This window comes from Rhamphochromis sp. 'chilingali' (genome assembly GCF_963969265.1).
Source record: "Rhamphochromis sp. 'chilingali' genome assembly, chromosome: 12".
Classification (NCBI taxonomy): domain Eukaryota; kingdom Metazoa; phylum Chordata; class Actinopteri; order Cichliformes; family Cichlidae; genus Rhamphochromis; species Rhamphochromis sp. 'chilingali'.
Genome location: NC_137939.1, coordinates 33265036 through 33285261, shown reverse-complemented (window position 1 = coordinate 33285261; position 20226 = coordinate 33265036). Strand labels below are relative to the sequence as shown.

Sequence of the window (20226 nt, the reverse complement as noted above, 5' to 3'; positions counted from 1 at the left end):
CTAAGGCTGCTGGTACATCCTTAAAAAACTAGGAATAAATCAAGTGTATGAAAATAAACCAAGATAGTGTTACGAGTTCAAAATTGGGGATGGAGACAAGAGAAAAACCACAATAACAACACTGGTCCGGCCGGGTTAAGTCAAACGATGATTTTAATAGTCACACGCGTGGGAGATGGACACTGATGCAGACAGCCTCAGATCTCCAAATGGTGGAGCATTAATCAAACTCTTATAGCCTCTGGTGCCCCCACCTTATCATAAAAGCCTAAACATTCACATGCTTTTCTCTCACACGGCGCCTAAGCTACGACCTTGGCTCCCTGTTTTATCTGCTCCTGCTGAGATGGGGCAGAAAACTCCAGCACACTCTGTTCTCTTCTAATCAGACAAATAAGGCGATGACTTTCTGCAAACAGTATTTCTTATAACATCATAAAACAATATCATTCATCCACAATAAATCAGCAGTCTAATGTAATGCAAATCAGTTTAACTAATGCAATAGTTATCAGCTTCTTCTAATTCAGGAGAATAATTCAAACTAAAACTACATAATAATTCACAATCTTTAACTAGGGGTATGACATGGCATAAAATAATATTATAATTTTACACTCCCCCTGATGAGCTCATTAGAATAATGAGCTCACCAACACCCTATAATCCAGTGTGGCCGGGTTCATCTCTTCTCACTCCTGAGGTCCTTTGTCCCCCTGATGGGCAAACCATATGTGAGATGACCTCTGTGTTTGCGCAGTTCAGATGTAAGAAAAACTATTGTTACAACAGTAGCCGGCACAGATGACACTCCCCAGTTCTCCCCCAGCTTTATTTGGTGCTACCTTATACCCTTCACACTTACTCAGCCTAGAACCTCTGTCCAAGGAGCTTTTAGCCTTTATTTTATTGCTGCAGTTACCAGTGTCGTCCAGTTGGTTTTGATACGCAGCTCAATCGTCTGGATGTCCGTGCCAAGCTCCAGTCTACGCTGCTGCGCCAGCTCTTCCTCTGTCTCTCCCAGCCAAGTCAAGATTTTTGTTCAGGTCAGAGTTCAGCTGCTGCCACTGCTGCTCGTTCTGCTTTGTTCTCATCACAATAAATCAGCAGTCTAATGTAATGCAAATCAGTTTAACTAATGCAATAGTTATCAGCTTCCTCTAATTCAGGAGAATAATGCAAACTAAAACTACATAATAATTCACAATCTTTAACTAGGGGTATGACATGGCATAAAATAATATTATAATTTTACAATAGTCTCTGACACTACTCCGTTACATTTCCTTGAACTCATAGTTGGTGCACTGTAGAGGAGTTTCCTGTCATCTGCAAATGACTCATATCTGCCATCATTAAAAGTTGGCAGGCACGTGGACGTCTGCACAAAACCTTGAGCTCAAAGTCTGACGACAAAATCCACGTCACTGAGCCTGGTAACGTAAACAATAGAAGTACTATTGCCATGTTTCATGCAGTCATTCAGTCTGACAGGAGCTCATGTCTGAAAACTGGTTATTGTGTCTGAGTGTAGAGTAGATTTGGTCGTGATCTCTGCTCGCCATATTGAGGCTTTGGTAGATCGAGTCTTCACATGAGGAGACTGGATGATAGCGTTCACTGAGACTAATCTGGGAAAAAAAACAACAATAAATTAACTGAACTGAGAAGAAAAGACAGAAACACAACAATAGCAGTGACACAACAGACCTAAAGTTGATGACATACTACAGGTCTTTAGTGTCAGGATGGAAACAGAAGCTGTGTGTTTTATACTTGCTTAGTATAAAGAGAAGTGGTGTAAGTGGAGTTATTTATTTATTTATTTATTTATTTATTTATTAGCAGTTTTTCAGTTTGCTCAGCTTCATAAAATGAATTTATTGTAACACAGCAGAGTCATTGAAATGCTGCTTTTGTTTTACCAACCAGACCTAAAAAAAAATCTATTTCAAATGTAAAAGTATACGATGGAAAATGTCACTATTTGAATGAAAGCTGATCACTGCTGCCCCTGTGGAGGACAAATATTTATTCAACCAAACATGTAAGCAGCGAAAAACAGTGAAGTCTTAATTTTTTTGTTTTTATCTTGAGTTTAGTTTCATACATATCCAGAAAAAACACATCTGCTTCTGAAACTACTAAATATGTTACTTTCTTGTAGTGTGTGGTTGCTGTCAGATCTCGTACTTGGGTTGATGGAAACAGCAACATTGTGACTAAAACACTAAGCTGCACGGCACAAAAGACCGAGATAAGCTGAGTGGGATTTAAAAAATCAGGTGATGATTCTTTTGGATTATTAATGTTCAAATTACAAACAAAAAGTTTTTTAGTGTAGTATAATGTTAATGCATGTTAGGCACATGCTGAAGTGCAATATTACTTAAAAGTTTCCCATTAGATCAGCACATAAACATAAATTGGAAATCCTGATCTTTTGTTTCTTTCCAGCTCAATAGTACAGTTTTTTTTTTAAGATGACAAAGAGAGTAAACAAGTAACTGATAAGTCACCTCAGTCTGGCCTTGTTCTGAGTGTCTCCTGCTGTTCAGACCTGTAGAAAAGACAGAAAGTTACTATTAACTTTATTCACTGAATTCTTACATGTTTTTTCAGAACCTAAAACATTTTCAGCAAAGTGCTATGTGAGTGCTTTTGCCTGTTGGATATAAACTGTGACGTAACCTGGGCACGTCAGCAACCAATCAGTGGCAAAAGAAATATTTTGAATTAATGAATATCAAATGTGCAGATAATGTTGGAAGGTAACTCACCGAAAGAGCCACCAGCCCATTTTCTGTAGATAAGCAGCAGAGCAACAGGCAGCAGAACCACCACCACAGTTATACTTACAACCAAATGCAAGGAGAAACCTGGATGAAAGACAAGAGAGGCGGAGACGCACAGTTCCTGGTAAATCCTGGTGAAATATAAAGTGAAATACTATCATCCCTGATCACATGTGTAGCATTTGTGTGTGTGTGCATTTGATGCTGCCTTGCTGTTAGCAGTGATGTAATTATAAACAGTCTTTGTAAATAGTAAATTGTACACACTGATCATAAGCTGTTGCAGACTGGTAGAAGTGAGAGGCCTCATGTTTACTGGTTAAGAGCTTCTGTTAAAGAAATATGATTTATTTTCCTTTTACTCTTTTTAAGGAAGAGCACAATTCAGTAAAAACCTTATTGTTCTGTGTATGGATCATCTGTTAAGCAAATAAATTGCTGCTCCATGTCTTGAATTCTGTTCGATAAAGGTTATCGCTAGGAAACAGAAATACATTACAGGAAATAATCTATAAAATATAAAGTCCTACAGGAGCTCGTGAATCTTTCGTGTTAGACACATGTTTTTAGACACAAACGATTTTTCATGTTGAAATACTATCGTTGAAGTTCGGTGAATTTTCGGTGTACAAAAACAGCTCTTTCTTGACACTTTCATGGTTTAGAACTGAGCACTAATCAGAATAAATGTTCTGAATCCTCTAGATGTATGAGGAGAGGCAGAGCGTAATCAAGTGCTGCATTTCAGTAGGAGTAAATCCTAAAGTATTTTTTTTATAGTAGAGTCTAGATTTAAAAAAAAAAAGACCACATTTTATTTTATTTTTTTTCCAAATACAGTATCAATATGAGTTGAAGTGAAATAAAATGACACTTATATGGTTTAGTTTTATCTGCAAAGAAAACCTTATAAAGATTTGTGAGAGAATATGATTCCTCTGAAGGCAGCTTTTGCAAAAACAAAAACAAAAACAAAACAAAACCATAAAAAACAAAGAAACCAAATAAGTAACTGTATCTAAACTTCATGTGTATAAGACGCAGTTGTGCTTGAAACTGATGCTATCTATGAGCAGGATGATGCTTCAAAATCTCTTCTGCTTTTGGGTTCATGCTTGAAAATACAGCCAAAAATAAAATAAGTATAGTCACTGTTTCAACACCAACAACATGATAGAAATTGCCACAATACAAGAAGATTACATTTTCTAGCTGTAGATGCATATAGCCCTGACAGGACTCAGACCCACACTCACTCACTTGAGCTTTTCCTTTGTCTGTGACTGTTGTAGTGAAACGTGTATAATTATAGATAGAATTTATTTTTATCTTTTATCAAGACCACATGTAGTGATGCTCTGAGAAAGTCCCTCAAAGCTGTTGACATTTCATTTAACTGTTGTGCTGTTCACTTCATTACATCTATGTCATAACTTTTCTTCTTCTATAGTTTCAGCTTAATGTTACGAAATGTAATTTAATCCCACAATCCTAGAAAATTAGAAGCAAGTCCATTTTACAGTTAACAGACGTTAAAGTTAAAATCCAAAAAATATAATGTCCCCGTTTATGAAATAAATTGTATTTTTACTTTGATAATTCTGTTTTAGTGCCAATACTTTCGTTTTCTGTTACTTCTAACAAAGTTGTGTATTTCTGTGGGGCGATCGTGGCTCAAGAGTTGGGAGTTCGCCTTGTAATCGGAAGGCTGGCGATTCGAGCCCCGGCTTGGACAGTCTCGGTCGTTGTGTCCTTGGGCAAGACACTTCACCCTACTGGTGGTGGTCAGAGCAGCAGCCGCGCCTCTATCAGTGCGCCCCAGGGTGGCTGTGGCTACAATGTAGCTGCCATCACCAGTGTGTGAGACTAGTAAAGCGCTATACAAATACAGGCCGTTTACCATTTCTGCATTTTCAGTAATAAATCAGACTGGTGCTTACACAGCTGTTGATGTTTCGTTCATGAACATGGATGAGGTTCTTTGACAGACATATGGATGGATGCACACTCCATTCACACAGACATGCACACATGACGTACTTGAGTCAGGTATTGTTGTTGTTCTTGTTGTTGTCATGGAGACTGAAAATAGAAATAGTGATATTGGAAAAGGTCGTGAAGTGTTGTTTGATGGTGACGTGATTAAAGCTGCAAACACGGAAGCAATCAAAACTATAAGATTCCTGCTTGAAGACTTTTTGCATGAGAGTAATGGGGGTTAATGTGTGTGTTAGGTTTGTAGCTTGAACCTATTCGCTGGAACGTTAAGACAATATAATTACACTGCAAGCAAGACGCAAGTAGGCAAACTTCTTCATATTTACTCATGCATGAGGGAGACCTGGCTGGAGCCAAGTGTCGTTCCACCACTTGACCTCCATCAGACTCTCAGCCAGGCTCCCCATAGCACTCCTTTTAATGTGGTTACATGAATATGCATAAGTTCATTAACATATGACGTCTACATACACAAAGAGTACCTTGCCTGTGTGTGTGTGTGTGTGTGTGTGTGTGTGTGTGTGTGTGTGTGTGTGTGTGTGTGTGGACTGCTGATCAAAGGGTCAAACATCCTTGGTCAGGAAGAGGGTAGCCTCCCCCTCACCCTAGATGGTTCATCCTAGATAACACGGTGAGGAAGTCCTGCAGTTCATCTAAACAAAGAGCACTTAGACTAGAACAGACGCAACTACGTTAATCCTACCATAAAACAATAAGACACGGTATGACCTCTCATGCTCCCAAAGTGCTGTCTAATACACACAAAGTTTGCAGACTATCAAGGATCAAAACCTCTACCAATCTACAACTAATTACAAAACTCTAAGCATATATAAGTAAATATTTCTAAGCATAAATGACAATCAACAATACAAATCTAACATTTCCCCCCTTTTTGACCTTTATGCTTGAAAAGTTCCCAGGTATGAATACCTCATGCCTGACAGTATCAATGCAAACCTTTTTATACTCAGCATATGTCAAATCACCCTAAATTACTGAAAGGTACACAGTTTAATAAATGTATTAGCAGTTACCCCATTCATTGAGCTCATCTCATGGCAAACTGCATCTTACGAGCAACCAAAGAAATTGTTAATTTAATAGTGAAACTAAAAAAGTAACATTTTCAAAAACATCTCAGCTTGGTGGTGCTTCCTCCGGGTGTGCACATCACATGTCTCTCTGCAGGGTGGTTTAAGCTCTGCAGGGCGTCATGAATGTCTCTTCCAGTTGTTTCCATCACTGTCCATAGGACCAGAGTCCAAATGTATGTAGAATAGACATTCAAACATACCAGTTGGTTTTGTTGTTCATCAACATGGGTCTCAGCTATTTCCAAGCTGCAGACCTCTCAGCACTCTAGTTTTATGGCCTCTTACCAGCCCCCATCACCTGACTTCAGACCTTCGTCTTGTGAGGGGGATATTTATGACTCCTTAATTGTCCACGCTCTGCAGAAAAAGCTCTCTGTGGAAAGGGTGCTGGGTTCCGTCATCTTACTGCTGTTATGATCCCAGCAGCCTTCAGAGTGTCATCGTATGCACAGTATAGTGGCACAGCGTTAGGTGATGTTCATAGGAAACTGCTGTTATCACCACCATAGCTTCTGGTTCCTGTGCTTTTCACAGAATCATGATGTCATCCTCGAACTCCTTTTACGCTGTCGATGGAGCTTGGCACGCTCCTCATCCCCTGAGTGTTTATGTTCCAACGCTGCTGAAGGTTTAAGGCAGAGCACGTCGTACACCTTAGTCGTCTTCCTCAGCGTCAATATTGAATCTTTCATTGTATTTAAAATCTTGCTGTGGGAAGTCTCCTCTTGATTTCCTGGAAGCTTAGTAGCACAGCTCTCTGTGTGATGTCTGCTGTGCTGAAGATGATCTCTGATCCTCCTGAAGTCTCTCTCCCATCTTGTGGACGATCCTCTCCTCTATTTTGCAGGCAGTTTCATGGTCCTTGCTGTGGCTCCAAGGTCTGATTTCATGATGGGCCCCAACCAGCTTGATCTTTGACCTCAACCACTGCCTGGTCCTGTCAGCTATGCGCTTCTCACTGGGCCTCTGAAGATTTCTCAGGAGATTACTGCTGCACCTGTATTTCCTTGCTAGGAAGACAAACTATTTGGAGAGTATGTCAACAATCATCAAACCACATTCTTTAGTTCAGTGAACTTCACTTATAGGCCATCAAAGCCTCATCTGAACATGGGTGCACCACTTGCATAGGTTTAATATTTGTAAATAAAACGGCTAATCACACAAATCACTGCAACAATAATAAAAATCATTGTTTAATGTTAATCCTTGGACCCCTCCTCTTGACGCATGGACACACCCATGCGTCAACTCACCAAACCTGGATTCCAGTCTTAAAGAAAAAGATTAGCTAGATCATATCCCAGGCAACATCAGGGCATCTCCTCCCCTGGAGCAGCACCACCCTGGACCTATAATCCTGCAATGAAAATGTTAGAGTGCTTTGCATATTAAGTTTGCTTAACACCTGGCTCTCCCAGGAGCCTGCATACACACCATCATGGCCTGGAAAACAAAATCTGGAAGTAAAATCAAACACCATACCTGTAAACAATTGTATCATAAGGACAAGAAGCATTCAACATCAGCAAGACAAGTGTCATGTGCAGGTTTTCTCAAATCAGTAAACTACAATTATTTTCATAAGTCGCCTCAGACATGGATCATCCCATGTACTCAGGCAACATTAATGTAATCGGTGACTGCTCTTAAGCAAAGTCACTCCACTTATATATTACTATGGGCTCAAAAGTGGCCAGCTAATGAGCCCATATCAAACTATCCCAGAAGCACTGTATCTCTTATTTGTTTTACTCATGTCACTTGTCCGTTTCAGCTGAATCTTCCACAGCATTCTCAAAGAAACTAACATTAGCAATACACATTGACTGTAGTCAGACAGAGGTCAGACACAGGTCAACAGGTTCCAGAGGTGCCATAAAAACACCATAAAGTCAACCCTAGCTGTGGAAAGAAGTAACACCAGTTCTCAACACAGGAAATTTCACACATGTTATTCACATTATCAAAGTAACCTTCACATTTTCCCATCAACACAATGCAACAGCATCACCACTCATAACCTGTAAACACAGTTTTCCTCACACATAAACCCAGAAATCCTGTAGTAGGAAAAAACATCAACCAGTTGTCCTGGTATAAATCGCATCATCAATTCACATGAAGAACTGGCATGCTGATAAATGCACAGACACAGAAAATGGCATTTAAAAGGTTAAATCATCATGCAACCTCGAGTGTTGCTGTCATCTTTCTGCTCCTGTAAAAGGAAACACATGGGTTCATCTGCACCTTTGTCAGGTGGGGGTTAGCTTCACACAATCATGTTCAGTCAGTCAGTCAGTTATTTTAAAATTCTTACTCATTCACTCAGTGGTTCCTTCTTTTGCTAATTGTGGAAATTATCATCGCATTCGTTTCCACGCTCAGCAAAACGACGTTATTTCAAAAAGAAAAATAATTTAGACTGGATTTCCTCGTTGAATCCTTTTTGGGGGGGGACTCTCATTTCCTAATTGTCCCAAATAAGTGGCTTCCTCCTGAACCCATTTTAAATGTGGAGAAACTCACTTGCAACAATTTTCTTGACGACGTGTAACGCTTTTAATTCCCGACTTGCAGATCTGCTCAAAGAAAAGAAATTCACAAGCAAAAATCAGTGCTTGTTCAAAAATGAAAAATAAAAAATAACAGAGATTATCAAACCAAACTCTCAGTGCACTGTGAAAGTATCAAAATAAAAAGGCCTTGTTAAGTCATGACACAAACTCCTCATCATCTTCACAACAGGAGAAGAATCATCAGCTAGATTCACTCCAAACCAACCATCAACTGCACAACACACAACATAACCCTAATGTCATATTAGCTATGAGTTTAATCACCCGGTCTGTGCTCTTCACTCATTTAAGCCACAGATCTATTTTATTCAATTTTTCCTTTTTCCCTTCATCATAAAACATGTGACATGCTGTCACGCACTTCACAAAAGACGTTTGTTCTGATGTATTCAGAGTTGTGTATCTAAATACAGGATTCACTCGCACATCAAAACAGGAAACTCAGTGTTTTAGAGTCTCCACTCAACACACAACAACTCCAACACATCTCATTCACTCGTGCTAGAATTCAGTCACCTTTCATTAATCTAAAACCGATCAACTAATTTGCATATCAGCTATTAACCCACTAAGTTGACAGGACGACAGAAAAGCATGTTCAAAATAGTATCACAAAAGACAATTTCCCTCATACAGTAAATTACATGTGCTGCCTCAATCAAGCAGGAAGCTTCTCCCAATTTACCATTTTAACAACTAAATTTATTGTCTGATCACTGGTTGGTCAAACCAGGATCTTTTTTCCCACAAAAGTTAAACTGTTGTCCTGCAACCTGGAGAGTCAATTTTTTGCATTGGATAAATTCAGTATTTAATAACAAGTGTCTGCTAAATTGACACTATTTTAACACTGATGAAAGATAACAAGCTAATTTTCATTGCATGGGTTTGTGTTATTAGGCAGGTCTAATGCATGTCTGTGGAGCTGCATCTCCTGCAGAGCATGTTCTTAAAGCTGCCTTTCCTACACACTTCTCTGCTATTATTTAATCATTTCTTAACTAATGTGCTATGAGTCTTCATGAGTCATTTTGTGTTTGGAATTGTTAGTAGGGTTAATGCATGTTCTGCTTGTGTGTGTGTGATTTTGTATATGTTTCTATTTTCGCAATGTTTCAGACTCCGTCTCAATTTTCCAACTTAAGCAGTCAGTTTTCTTTTCCCCAGGTTTGCTAACCCAAATTTTGATTTCCCACATTAAATAATTCCTATGTGTTCTCACCTAGTCTTCTCACTCTGTTGTCCTCTCACTCTTTTGTCCTCTCCCACTTCCAACAGTCCCGGCAGTTCTCCTTCAGCTTTGTCCTGTCTAGTAGCTGAAGTGCTGCTGCTGCCTTCTTGGGCGACTTCTTAGCAGCTGCTGCCGGTTTCTTGGCTTTGCTCTCAGTAGCCTTGTTCATCTTGAAGGATCCGGAGGTCCTGGTGCCCTTGGTCTGCACCAGAGTGCCCTTCGCCACCAGGCTCTTGATGGCGGTCTTGACACGGGCCTTGTTCTTGTCCACATCGTAGCCTCCGGCAGCCAGAGCCTTCTTGAGAGCGGCCACAGACAGGCCGTTGCGCTCCTTGGAAGCGGCCACGGCTTTCACAATCAGCTCGCCCACGCTGAGGCCGACCTTCTTGGGCTTGGAAGTCATCGTCTTCTTCTTTTTGGCCTGAACCTCGGCGCAGGGCGCAGGGCGTGTTTATGATGGAGCCTTTCCCACCACAGCGCTGGCACGTTGAACGCATCATGAAGGGTCCATTTCTTTCATGTCGCTAGCCGCATGTGGCTTGCCCGAGTCACTCAGTCCTTTTTGAGCATTTCAACATGCTGCCGCCGCAGACCCTGGCCTCAGATCCAGCAAGTTTAGCGCGCTGATCTCCAAAAAAGTCCCGAAGGCCAGAAAGACGTCAAATAAGTGTCTCGTGCTGAGAACTCAAACAAAAACTCCTCTTCACGCTGCCATCTTGCTCGCCCCTCCGTGAAATTCAACCAATCAGACAGGAAGATGGGTTTGCTTTCTTCTTCTGCTGCTGTTTATCCACATTGCTACTGCTTTGCTGGGACTTTTTGTGCTCAGGACTTGCTGCTGTCTCTTTATCATGTTATTGCTTTGGAGCTGCATTCCTTATCTTCAGGGAGGAGTGAGCTCGCTTGTGAGGTTGAGAAACACATGGCACTGTAAATAAGTCAGCCAGAAACTTGGCCTGCATGTTTCCAATGATGTTAAACTATAACTTTCTTCCGACTGTTGCATGTGGAAAATTGATACAGGTCTGCTTTTCACCTGAAAGTGACAAACTAAAACATGTTCATTATTATCATCACTGCTTAATCAACACACATCTCTCTCTCTCTCTCTCTGTCTGTGTTTGTGTGAACAATCCTTTCTTAAAAGCAGAAAATGACATTGTAGTTGTTTTTCGGCTGATCAACACAAAACCTTTTTCCTATGATTATTTCTCTTCGTCTACAATGTAGTAATTTGTCTCTTTTTCACTCTTTTTTTTTTCTTCTTCACAATAGCTGGTGGTCTGCAAAATCACCGCTCTCACTCACAATCAGAGGCAATCACTTTTGCACAGTGCACAAAAACACTGTGATGTCAGACACATTCACACTCACTTTTTCATCTGCATAAATAAACCATATGGCTGGAGATATGTGCCATGGTGATCCATAAGCATGATCACCAGTTTATTTAATTATTTTTAATCCAACAAAACAAATAAACAAAAACATGATGCTGATGCTACACACACACACGAGTCAAGGTGCAGAAAAACTGCTCATGGAAACGCTGCACACTCTCTGTTTCCCTCTCTTTGAGTAGTTCTCAGACAGCTCTTGATCTGATAATGTGTAGCTTGCTCATCAGCTCAAAAAACAAAAACAAAACTGCAACGCGACATCACACAGTAGTTGCATGCTCTGCCCACAGTGGCAAAGTCTTACACTTACATATTCAACACAGCTTCTCCATCATGTATTTTTAGATGTTTCATACAGGGTTGAGCATATTAGTTGTTTTCACAGATGTGCTCTATATCTCAACAATGGCTCATAACAAGACGACAGTCTTTCACACAGGTCAAGTGCCTCTATGCACTTCATGAGTTTAAATATTTACCTATATCACTTCACCTCACATGTCATTGTACTGAATTTAAGCAACCACAAGCTTAATGTAGATTACTTTTAACAACTATCCACCTCAATTAAATCTATGGTCTGGCACACAGGCTGCTGTCGATCAGGGCAAGCTAAAGAATAAACATTGTGTCAGCAAGGGGTGGGGGGAAAGCCATTCACCAGAGCATATCTTAAGTGCTGCTGATGTGGGCTGGCCTTCTCCACAGCTCTCCAAGGCTGGTGTGTTTTCTGAAAACTTCTAACATTTGAATCTCTTCCATTTATAAGCCTGCGATTAACCGCACGGCTCAGGTCCGCGTGACCGCGCTCGCGTGAACCCGCGCAGCTGTGGAGCCGTCGCTCTCTCTTTTTTTTTTACATAAATACTTTGTGCTGCCAGGAGCAAAGTCCAGCACAAACGTCTGTCTCCCTCCGACTCACTCTTGGTTGCTTAGAAACCCGTGATAACAACAACAGTCGGTGTCACAGACCACATGTTCTGCTCCGCACACACAACAACAACAACAACGACGACAATGACAACAACACAAAATAGGCCTACTGTCCAGCACAATCTGGACCCCGCGGAACTTCTCAACACCCCACTGAGCGGTGGAGAACTCACTACAGTACCCCACACAGCGGTCTGTATTTCGCCCCACTAAGACGGCGAATCAAAAAAAGTTCGAACTGCGCAACTCTGCGACTTAATGCTTCTGTACAAAAAACCCCACTGAGCGGCCTTGTACATCGCCCCACTTAGACGGCGAATTTTAGCCCCACTGAGCGGCCACGGACAACGCCCCACTGAGAGGCGAAGACGTACAATTATAGAGTTGGACTCTAAACTTACTCGGTGTTGCTTAGCGTGTAATATCAGCCTGAATCCCGCCGATCGCCATTCATCGAGGAGAAGGACAGACAGCGAATCCACAGGAACTTCCTGGCTGACGTCAGTCTTTCAGCGTGCCTCTCCCCCCCCCTCGGTGAATGCGATCCCAGGGAGCCGGCATCGAAGGACCAATTAATGTTAGGTTTGTAGCTTGAACCTATTCGCTGGAACGTTAAGACAATATAATTACACTGCAAGCAAGACGCAAGTAGGCAAACTTCTTCATATTTACTCATGCATGAGGGAGACCTGGCTGGAGCCAAGTGTCGTTCCACCACTTGACCTCCATCAGACTCTCAGCCAGGCTCCCCATAGCACTCCTTTTAATGTGGTTACATGAATATGCATAAGTTCATTAACATATGACGTCTACATACACAAAGAGTACCTTGCCTGTGTGTGTGTGTGTGTGTGTGTGTGTGTGTGTGTGTGTGTGGACTGCTGATCAAAGGGTCAAACATCCTTGGTCAGGAAGAGGGTAGCCTCCCCCTCACCCTAGATGGTTCATCCTAGATAACACGGTGAGGAAGTCCTGCAGTTCATCTAAACAAAGAGCACTTAGACTAGAACAGACGCAACTACGTTAATCCTACCATAAAACAATAAGACACGGTATGACCTCTCATGCTCCCAAAGTGCTGTCTAATACACACAAAGTTTGCAGACTATCAAGGATCAAAACCTCTACCAATCTACAACTAATTACAAAACTCTAAGCATATATAAGTAAATATTTCTAAGCATAAATGACAATCAACAATACAAATCTAACAGTGTGTTTTGCATGTGAAATGAGGATGTGATACTTAACATTCAGAGACTTCAGTGTGTCAACATCCATGCATCTCTTATTATCACAGATATTTTAAAAATGCTGAGAAAACAATGTTTAAATTTAGTTTGTTTAAATATATTTTGTAAATCTATTTTAATCCTCATTTTTAAGACTAGTTTCACTGCATTGTGGTTGTGACATGGAAGTTCAAATTCTTTCCTGTTTTTGTAGAGCCTGAAAAGAGAAATACTGATGTTGAAGAAAGTTGTGTTTGATGCTGAAATGATTGAAGCTGTGAACAAGCAAGTCTTTTGTCTGATTTTTTCCTTGTTTGTTTGTCTGCATGCAAGTAATAACATATAGAGTTTATTTAAATAGAAAACAAGCTACTACTGAGAAGTAAATGTTGGTTCAGAAACATGAAGAAGATTTTTTAGTAGAGACTCACCTTCTTTGACAAAGATCTTGAAATCACATGGTTGTAAAGTTGTGTCCAGTGTGCATCTGTACCATCCTGAGTCAGACTTTTTCAGCTGTGTGATGCTCACGTGCACAATATCCTTTGAGAAATAATTTTTTTCATATTTGATTCTGTATCTGCCGCTCTGGGCTGTGTAATCAGGTGTTTCAATGAGAACGTTTCCTTTTTCACATTCATCTTTGCAGAACAATGTCTTTCTTCCAAGGATATAAAATTTGCATTCGACTGTGATGTTTCCTCCTTCCACTCCTTCATAGACGAGAGTTTCAGCGTTGGCAAGTCCAGTGTTTCCATCCTGCAGGTCTGTTGAAAATATGAACAGTTACCTGCAGTCTGAATAAATATTTTAAACTAAATTGAAAAGATGTAATTATTTAAAACAAAATAGCTCAAATTAGTTTCAATTCAATTTTACCTAAAATCTCTACTTTTACTTTTGAATTTGTGAACAGAAGTCTTCCAATTCTTCCTTACAGCTGCAAAAAGACATCAGCGTCAGGCTAAGCTCGAAAGCTTAGTTACAGGCTTAGTTTTGTTTGTGATGACTTCTTTATTTGCTTTTTGTGTATTTGTCTGTCAGATGAGGTTTTTGAAATTGTTGTTTAACACATGTTGTAAGGTTTTCAGTTTGTCACCATGAGGCTGTGCTGTTCCTTTTTAGCTTGAAAAAATTGTTGACACATTGACTTAAAAAACATGAATTTTTTAAGGCTTCATAAGGTCTAAATGGTGAGTCATTCAAAAAACTTTGAAGTTCTGTAAAATACTTGTAGCATTTAGTGATTTAAAAATACTGTTTAAGTCCACTTTAATTTTAATGACCAATTTACATTATTCATAATATATATGCTAAAAGTGCATTAAACTGTGTGCTTCTTGTCTTTATCATTTCATTTTTAACAATGCTGCAACTGGCTTGAACTTATTTTCAGGATGAAATATGAAAACAGAACAAAGCTGCCTGCAACTACAGAACAGGTGGTCCTCTCATTATGCCAAAAAGAAAACAGGCAGCAGGTTTTAGAAAACAAAATCAGTACACAAATAAGAGGGAGATGGTTATTTCTGAAGTTAGCATTAAAGATGAAAACATTCTGGAACAATAATATTCTTCAACATATCTGTGGCCTTAGAGAGACTAGGATCTGAGTCTACCGGTTCGTATTTATAGCCAATTCAATGAGTTGAGACAGGTTCTTCAAGATTGGGCAGTCCAGAGAAATAACAAGAAGAAAAATTAAACAGAATTCAACAAGGCTGCCTTGGAAAGATGTTTCCCTTCATAGGATTCATAGGATCATATCATCGTGTGATCAAATAAGACCTGATCTCCACTTCAAGGGACAGAAAATAATAAATAAATAGATAAATAATGATTCTGAAAAGAAATTTGCAATGCTTACATTTTTTAAAATCGAAATATCAAAACATTTTTTCTTCTGGATCTCAGGAGGATGTTTTCAACTTTAAACACCACATTGAAAAAAAAAACGCGTGAGTGATGAAACAGTATGCAGACAAAACTGTTTATGAGGAACAAAACTTACAGACGATCTCCTAAAAAACAAAGATAAAGGCCAGCGATGACGAGAACAGAGAAATGAGAGAAATGTGAGGTTAATTTACTCACTGAGGAAGATGAAACAGAGTAAAGCTTGACAGACTTTCATATCGAGGCTTTGGTGGGTTCATGCTGCTTCTCTTCCTTTTTCACTCACAAACAGGAACTTGTGTTTTTTGGGTTTTTTAAAATGATGACACTTCTCCTTCAAACACATCACACACAGATACACACTCTTCCCTTCTTCATTTAAAAAAACGTGGTCCTACAGAATCCATTTATTTATCCTTTTGGTTTTCTTAGCTTTATTTAGTTTCTACTGACACAAGCTGTTTGGGTTTAATTAAATTACATGTATGAATTTACTGGATGGCAGTATTGTAGTTTCATCGGGTCAAACAATGAACACAAACCCGTCAAACTGCAAACACTGCCTAGCAACTGTTTTTACTCTACAATCAAAGTTATTCTAAAGCCGTACTCAGCTGGATTTCTGTGAGTCTCAACACACAGTTCCTTAACTGTGCTGTAGGATATAAAATTCTGATATTTATACTGTTCAGCACTAATGGATTTCAATTCAGTCAAACATTTCTTAGAAGCAAAGGGTTCTGCACAGAGAAAATTACCCCTGATATAGTTTTAATGAAAGTCTTTGTTTGTTCAAGATATAAATCTCCTTATTGCAAAACTTATTGCTAGTTTGAGATGACGGTGCACCGCAGGCAGACAGGCATGCATGTGGTCAAGACGAATACTAAGACAGGCTGTGACATTAAAACCATGACTTAAGCAAGTAGGCCAACCTTCCCACAACTGCAACACTACCAGCAGCAGCCTCTTGACTTCTGCCCATACCAACCAGAGATTAGGCCGACACTGTGGAGCTGTGTAAATTACACTACTTTTATTTTTAACAGACCTTTAAGCAACATGTGTTGGCTTACCCTTAGAAACCTCTGCTACAAAAAATCTGATTTAACTGCGTGCAGCAGGTAAGAATAAGGACACTTCCTTCTTTTGTGACACGTCTGCTTGAGAATTTTCCTCATTTACTCAATAGCACAACTTTGTGGCAGGAACTTTTAGTCCACAGAGTTCTTATGGATCAGTATTTACATTCAAATTGCAGAGGTTTCTCCAGGGGAAAGCCCTTTTACTCGGCAGCCATACTGAAACATATCTGGGTACTTAGATGGGCAGATTGGGCAATTTGGGCAGTTATTTGGAATCATTGGACATGAACAGAATATCCAGTTAAATCTGAGAAAAGAAATTACTGCCTTCATACAGGAAAGAAAGAAAATAGAACCGGGTAAACAAGTTTGAATTTATTCTGGATTTTCTACACAACATCAAAAGTATACATACAGACTCAAATATATACTTACACTGACTTTAATTTTTTACCATCCAAGAAGGAGAAATGTATATTTAGACGAACTGGGAAGATCTCTTGGAACCATTTCTAAACAACTGCAGATTCCAAGATTATCAGTTCAAATAACTGTATGTAAGTAAAAGTTATTTGGATGTGTCAGCACTTTGCCAAGTAGCATCATGGTCTGGGGCTGTTTTGCTGTGGTACTGTACATCGCACAAAGTGGATCGAATAATGAAGACAAATGACTACATCCAAATATTTCAGCTTCACCCAAATCAACAGCTCTGCAGTTTAAACTTAAATTAAACTGGGGTGAAGCTTCAGGACCGTGATCCCCAACACAATTCAAAACAAGTTTTGGAAAAAAGCAAGCTAACATTACACTTCTCAAATGACCCTGACCTCAATCCTACCAAATATTAGTGAGGTTATTGTGTACAGATATTATAGCCTGCAGTCTGTCTCAAATGACCCATGTATGGTCCCGTGTCAGACTTTTTCAGTTGTGCGATCCTCACATACAGAATATCAGATGACAGAATACATTTTTTTACATACTGAATGCTGTATCTGCCATTTTTAGCTGTGTTCTCTGTTGTTGCAATTAGGATATTTGTTTTTTCACATTTTCCCTTACAGAAGAACTTGTTGGTTCCAGAGTAAGAAAATTTGCATTTAACTCTGCTTTCTCCTTCCATTATTCTATAAGTGGGAATTACTCTATTGACTTGACCAAAGTTTCCGCCGTGCAGTGCTGTAGAAATGATGAACAATCAATAGTTAATATGTACCCTGTAATAAATATGTTGTTGAAATATTTTTGTGTACAATTAATTCACTTTATGTGAAAAGTCGTAACTTGTTCAAATTAGTTCAGCTGAACTCCCAATTTCTTACTTTACTTTGAAGGAGGACAGGGACAAGTTGCTTTGATAAACACGTGGATGGATCCACGCTCACATCACACCTACCTACCTGAGCCCGATGAATGACTCTCTGTCATGGTTGAGTCATGGAAGTTCAAATTCTGTGTTATTGTTGTTGTGGAGACTGATGTTGAAAAAGTTGCGAAGTGTTGTTTGATGTTGAAATGATTGAAGCTGTGAACAAAGAAAATATCATCTTTGTCATTTTTGTGTGTCTGCATGAGAGCAATGGGAGGTAATGTGTGTTTTACAGCAGAGCTTCGCATGTGAAATGAGGATGTGTTGCTTAATATTTAGAGACTTCAGTGTGTCAACATCTATGCAGTGCTATTTCTCTCATTATCATTCACATTTTAAAAAAAGTAACATTGTTGCTGCATCAGCTCCAAGCAGAAACCGGTTTGACAAACAGAGCAAATGACATTAACATTTAGTTTATTTAAATATGTTTTCTAAATCTATTTTAATCCTTGTTTTTAAGACTAGTTTCTAAGGTATATTTCAGTGGAATGAAAAGCCAAGTACAGGGGTGGATATTTCATTGGATATTCAACAACAAGTTAACCATTTCTAGGCAGAAAAACGAGCACGAGAACCACAGAAAATAACAATATACATAAGAAACAGAATATAATAACAATATATTTAAAACTATATAACAAATATATTAAAACAGTTTACCATTAAAATGTTTCATCAACCATGCAAAACTTAATGATTAATTAAAAGAAAACTAAATGACAGGGGATTTCTTTAGATCACCCTGTAATTCTTCAGCTAAGACACCTGAGTTAGAAAACACAAAGACTGCAGTCGTTTTTACACGCGTGGGCAGCAACTTCTGAGATCGGCACTCTGCGTCTGCCTGCGTAGTTTATTTATAGGTCTTATGTCTGTGTGTGTGTGTGTGTGTGTGTGTGTGTGTGTGTGTGTGTGTGTGTGTGTGTGTGTGTGTGTGTGTGTGTGTGTGTGTGTGTGTGTGTGTGTGTAAAAATAACAACGTCACTCAGAATCAACAGGTTCTTGCCCTTTTCTACAACTGCATGTTCTCGGAAAGAGCTGCGGTTTATCTTCTCTACATCTATTCTCTAAAAACAGGAAGTAACACCCAGAAAGCACAAAATTACAAGATTACAGCGATAAAGCAGAACAAAAAGTGACAGGCTCTCATGTTAAGGTTCTGATGGTTTAATGCTGTTGTCTTCCTTCTTCACTTGTAAACCAGGAACCTTTCACTTCTCTTAATGATGAGACCCATTCGTCAGCTCTGCATTTCTACTTATTTATTTATATTATATCTCATGTTTTCTATACCCTGAAAAGATCTCACGTTGTTATCCTCATCCAAAATCACACATGTACCTGAGTGCTGAAAACTAGAAATTGACTGTATATGTACAGTACAGAGTACTGTACTCTGTACTGTACAGGGGGTTGGGAAGCGCATCTGTAACCGGAAGGTCGCCGGTTCGATCCCCGGGCTCTCTGTCCTGGTCGTTGTGTCCCTGGGCAAGACACTTTACCCTACCGCCTCCTGGTGATGGCCAGAGGGGCCGATGGCGCGATATGGCAGCCTCGCTTCTGTCAGTCTGCCCCAGGACAGCTGTGGCTACAACCGTAGCTTGTGATAATGTGAGAGAATGTGAGAGTGAATGAATAGTGGTGTAGCTGACGCTGAAATGTTTGTGTGGGTTGCCATGACAACACCAAAGTGAATCTGAGATCGTTATTGTTTTCTATTTGTTTTCTTTATTTGCTTCTCATGCTTGTGTACATTTGCAGTAGGAAAGGTAATCTATGAATCCAGTGATATATCCTGCTTATAAGAAATGTTTCTGTTAAAATATTATTGTGAAGTAGTCACTTCCTGTGAGTTGCGGGAACCGGAAGTTGTGCGCGGGAGAGACAAGACAGAACGGTAACACGGCGGACTTTTCGGAATATACAACTTTTCTACTGCTGGTTTTACAAGGCGTACACGGTAAAAAAATCATTATGCTGTTATTTGTTTAACACTTGTGCACCTTGTGAAAGGAAATAAGTGGCTGAGATGAATATCATATGTGCTATCGATATTATTTTACTTGTTTCTAGTTTTCACGGTGCTCCATGATTGTGAGAGGAATAAAAGAATTGTGGACATCAGTACGAAGCGTGGATTCTTTCGACCAGAGTAGAAACAAGTGGAATTGTATAGCGCTTTGGGTGCCTTGAAAAGCGCTATATAAATCCAATCCATTATTATTATTATTATTACTGTTTTAACTATAATGATAATTATATCCATAGGAAACAAATGTCATCAGTGATATTTCAGAAAAATACAAACCCTTCATTTGTGTGCATTTTGTACTATTCAAAAATATCTCTGTTTCTGTATATTGAGGCCAATGCACAATGTTACGTCCCTTGGCTTATGTGTCATCTCATGGAAATATGATGGACATTTAAAGACACTACACAGGGTAGTTTGTGTGTCAAATGTAGATAAAAATAGTGCAATGACAAAAACAAAAGTAGTAAAGTAAATGGTGAATAATTATTAAACTATTAAGAAGAAATTCTAAAGAAAAATAAGTTAACAAAGGAAGGCGTGATGTGGTTGTGAAGATAAACGTGATTA

The 20226-nt window shown here is 39.4% G+C and overlaps 1 long non-coding RNA gene across 1 annotated transcript; it reads right to left on the bottom strand.

Moving 5' to 3' along the window:
* Window positions 1-202: 202 nt before the first annotated feature.
* LOC308406716 lies at window positions 203-3338 on the bottom strand. Its single transcript, XR_013973580.1, has 3 exons — window positions 2781-3338; window positions 2520-2560; window positions 203-1631 (listed from the first exon to the last, which is right to left on the bottom strand). It is a non-coding gene; the product is annotated as an uncharacterized lncRNA (long non-coding RNA).
* Window positions 3339-20226: the final 16888 nt, after the last annotated feature.